Source organism: Macrosteles quadrilineatus, unplaced genomic scaffold (genome assembly GCF_028750875.1).
Source record: "Macrosteles quadrilineatus isolate MER2022 unplaced genomic scaffold, UCM_ALF_1.0 Scaffold_8__2_contigs__length_117827958, whole genome shotgun sequence".
NCBI classification, from domain to species: domain Eukaryota; kingdom Metazoa; phylum Arthropoda; class Insecta; order Hemiptera; family Cicadellidae; genus Macrosteles; species Macrosteles quadrilineatus.
Genome location: NW_026542601.1, coordinates 83,528,383 through 83,533,578, shown reverse-complemented (window position 1 = coordinate 83,533,578; position 5,196 = coordinate 83,528,383).

The following is a 5,196-nucleotide window of genomic DNA, read 5'->3' as shown; positions in this document are numbered from 1 at the left end:
AGCGTTGTTTGCCCCCTAAGTTCAACTTACAGTTGGAAAGCTAAGCTCACTTTTGAGGCTTCACTTCCCACCCCCCACTTCACCTAAGCATTGATTTTCAGTTAAGACAGATTTACACTTTGGATTCAACAAGTTTTGGCGCTATAAATATAGCTGTGTGGCTTATTACTGTGTGGGTGAAAGTTGGACAGTAGCCTGTAGATGATACCCTAGAATACAGATTTGAAAGCAGTGTTATATTTACACGCTTTGATAATTGTTGTCTAAAAAAGCAGAATGTTCAAAATAACATAGTCTTAGTTACTCTCATATGGTCTGGAGTTGGAAGAAGTTAGAAAGCTGTATTTATCACAGTGGGATTCAAAAGAAAAAACATGGGAAAATTAGAGTTCAACAATATTTTTGACAAATAAAAAAAAACTAATTAAGAATCCCAGCTTCATCTTCAAATTTTCTCGCTGACCGCCATTTCGTTCTTGTTTGTCTCAGGCACATGCTTGTTGCTCTTAAAAACTACACTATGTTCTTCATCTTCTCCAATTAATTACTAAACTGTATGGTATTTTCCATTTGTCTAATAAATTGTCAGCCATAACCCTTAAAAACATTTGAAATCCACTCTTGTAAATTCCACCAACACCTTGAGACAAGTGAAGTAAATTATGCATGTCGTTGTTTGCAAGTTTTTGTGTATTTTCTTTTTTTTCATCCTCTGCTTTTCTGTTCCATTTGCTCAGCTTATACCAATCAAAATCCAAAAAGGTAAACAGCTGTGGAATACTCTGAAATCCCAACTAGATGAATCCCTCAATCCCATCTGTAAGACATTTTTTACATTCACTCTAGTAGGAATCGTAGTAGGAATCGACTTAAAAATAATTTGTATCATTTGTTTGAATTGTAGCATACAAGCAAATCCTTATATATAATACGTGAAGGCGATTTCCACAAAACACTACTCCTCCGTTAATAATGGACGGATTTTTACAAACGACGTGTCAAAATAAAGTATTTTTTGTGTAAACGCCCCCTTTCACCAATTCCCGTAATAAAAATCCTCGGGCTTTGCCCCACAGGCCATCAAAGTTGGTGTTTCTCCCATAAGATTAACATGGGGGAATCTAAATATTTTATTGGAAGCTTTGTCCCCACTAATTTGAGAGAACGTCTGGGCGTAGAAACTTGGTAGAGGTGTCCAAAGAAAGGTCTTGGTCTGTAGATGAGTTATCAAAAGAAAAACTAAGCAAAATCCCTTAGGACTTCACCCCAGAAGCCTTTAAATATCCCTCCACAGAGTTGTTTACATTTTGGCCATGTGAATAATACTTTTTAATGAAACAGCTGTTCATTTTTAAATTGTATTTCAAACAACACACATTTATATTGGGGGTTACTGAATTCTACCAAATAAGTATTTGCAATGTTATTTTCTTATTTAAAATTGATTTTATTCTTTATCATGTCATGTTTTGCAATATAACGTTCCATTACGAAATCAGAGGATAATCCTTTTATCACAGCAATTCTTAAATTATTTGTTACTGAGCTATCTTATATACAGGGTGAGTTTCTACCGACCGTGTTAACTTCGCCAGTGGGTTCTACTCACTAAAAGGAACAAAAAAGTTCCTATAAACCCATGTCCGATTTTCGACCGTTTGGCTGTTTTGGGGGATTTTGTGTTTTTCTTATTTTATTAGACTTTGCTCCACAATTTATGTAATAAAAACTTAACCAATTACTTCAGAGAGTTATAGTTAAAATCATTGGAAAGAACATGAAATTTGCTATAAATCAAAGGTTTCATTCAACAATTATACCATTACATAGTCCACGTTATAACCAAAATAAAGTAAAAATGTCATTAAATTAATTAATTACGTTAATTTTCATGGGCCTCCTTTGATACATAAACCTGCATTTATGCAATGTTGAAATGCATAAAAAACTTGGCATTTTAATAATCTTTCAAATGATATGCTATTCAATACTATTATTGATATAAACCAGTGAGATATTACTAATAAACTACAATAAAACACGGTTTACAGATTTTGTTTTTGCACAGTTTTACTGTTAATAATAATTACTGTATTCATCATGTTGGCATAATCTTGATTGGTAAAAGGCTCCATATTTTAATAAATGTTAAAAAACTCTTAATTGACTTGGAAATATAAAGTTAAAACAGCAAATTACTCAACAAGGTATGTTCAAGCAGCTGAGTTATCTAGCTATAGATGACAAATCAATAAAAGCTGACTTAATCAAGCACAAGGTAAAACTAATTACACAGCATTTAAGAATCAAACACACTACATCTTTGAAAATGTGAAAAACCTTGAGTTTATACATTTTATTAATTCAGATAATTTTAATAAATATTTAAAAGTTAAAATAATGTACAAATTTTATCAGATAGTTCAATAAAATACATCATGGAGTATACAGTAATTAGTAATTATTATTAACAGTAAAACTGTGCAAAAACAAAATCTGTAAACCGTGTTTTATTGTAGTTTATTAGTAATTTCTCACTGGTTTATATCAATAATAGTATTGAATAGCATATCATTTGAAAGATTATTAAAATGCCAAGTTTTTTATTCATTTCAACATTGCATAAATGCAGGTTTATGTATCAAAGGAGGCCCATGAAAATTATCGTAATTAATTAATTTAATGTCATTTTTACTTTATTTTGGTTATAACGTGGACTATGTAATGGTATAATTGTTGAATGAAACCTTTGATTTATAGCAAATTTAATGTTCTTTCCAATGATTTTAACTATAACTCTCTAAAGTAATTGGTTAAGTTTTTATTACATAAATTGTGGAGCAAAGTCTAACAAAATAAGAAAAACACAAAATCCCCCAAAACAGCCAAACGGTCGAAAATCGGACATGGGTTTATAGGAACTTTTTTGTTCCTTTTAGTGAGTAGAACCCACTGGCGAAGTTAACACGGTCAGTAGAAACTCACCCTGTATATATTGTACGGATTGGTGTCTAGCTTTTTTTACCACTTTTGCCTACATTTTATCATATTATTCTACACATTTCAAATATTTATGAAGAAATATATGCGCTTATCGTGTCTAATAAAATCCAAACATAGAAACCTTGACTAAAATGGTACCCATCTTGACAAATTATTTGCATCTGCCTATATTACGGACTTTTGCGCACTGGGTTGGTAACATTATTGAAAATAACACGACATTTTGGCTGTAAAATATGGTACAAAGAGAAAATACTATTTAAGCAGCTACTGTCATAACAGAAAGGTCATATTCCTTTTAAACTAGATGGTAGATCACATAATACTTTATAAGATAGGTACGTTGATTAACAATATGTAAATGTCAATATATACGTAACAGCCAATTTACAGTATTTTTGCTTTTTGGAAATGTCCCATTGCTATGCCATTTGCATTATTTGTTGCCAATGAAGCTGCAAGGCCGTATGAACTAGGAGGCCCCTGACAGTTCAAGAATAAAATCTAACTTCACTTCAAGTATTCCACTACACCTAACATTCCGTAGAGAGATTATATTGACAACTTTATGTTATTGATAAGGCTGAGACAACTAACTGTCATTCCCCATGTTAAGGAATTCCAGCTACAACAATAACCCCAAAATCAATTTCTCAAACGTATGCTAGAGGGTTCATTCATTGGCATAGAAGTACGTTATGAAATGACGCGACGTGACGTAGGAAAATAAAACTTACACTGTAACGGATATACCTCCTTTTGAAATTAGAATATGTCTTCCCAAAAAATATTTTCTTTTCTAATAAAATCATATTACACTGATGAAATCACGGAAGTGTTTAACTGCAAAAGATCCACCAATACGAGTTTAATACTATTTAAAGGTTCTTCCAAAGGAAGTGATACCAGATAACATACTAATAATAAATCCGATGACGTACGGTATGGGGAATATTTTATTCATTGAATGATCAACCAAATTTGGCAACTAACGCAATTAATCACTATTGTTTTTACAATTATAACTCTTTAAACAATGCTAAATGCTCAAGATATGTATATTTCACCCAATTTATCGCAGTTAGATTAATTAGGTAAACCTTGAAAGTAACCGTCGATTTCGACGGGGTTCCCCTAGTATTAAATACTCAGTGATTGAGAATAGTGTTGATCTCTACCATGACATCTCACCTATATGTCGGCCGCTTAGAAAGCAGCAGAATCCTCGCACAGGTCGCTATCGATCCAGCCGACCTATAAAAGACTTGTCAAAAGTAACACAAATGTCAAATAGACTGATGTAATGCATCAGATCGAATTTGATACTCTTACAAAGAAAACTCTGGCAATACTTCATATTTCTTTCACTTCTTCAAACTTTTCAAGGTTTTTTTGTTGACGGTAACCCCATTTGGCTTGGCTACATTGATGTTTGGTTGTTGATTTCAATGTTTTACTGTGGCCACTATTAATATTTCATTGTTACTGTTAAGGTTCCACAGTGTTCATTGCGGTGACCTTAAAAATAATTGTTATTGAGTTTTTCTGTGCTCCCTGGCCACGGTCTGTTCAATAGATTGTGTTAAATTTTAAAACTGTTGGTCCATAAACGGCAACGTTTAACCAAACCTCAAACACTTTGCATGGGTACCCTGTATATGCACATAAAGTACTGTAGTGTCTTCCATAAAAGTATAATTCTATACTCTAAAACAAGCGTGTAGAAACTTTTATTTTCGTCTGAGAATTTTTTTATTTTTTTGTTGAATAAGGGGTATTTGGCCATTAGAAATCGACTAGAGTTGGTCACAAATGCTGGAAAAAATCAATTTTTTCCGCAGCCCTTGAAAGTACCCATGTTATTGTCAAACCCTTTTTGTAGTGGCAGTGTTAACAAAACAGCTGTTTCAGGTTACTTCTATTGACATAATTTAATTTGTTGTGTAAACAAAAATAACTGCATTGGTTAGATAAACATTTAAAACAATAGTTGTATTTAGTTAGTTTAGTAGGCACATATAGTGTTAAATGTTTTCAACGTTAATTTTTAAGATTAAAAATGAAACGCGTAAGACTTCCAGAGCGAAAATATTTACAGAATTTGCAAGGGAGAGAAGCTAGAATCAATCATCGAGGAACAAATTTTACCATTTCGTTCACAACCAAACTAGATCCAACTAGCTCATACATCTC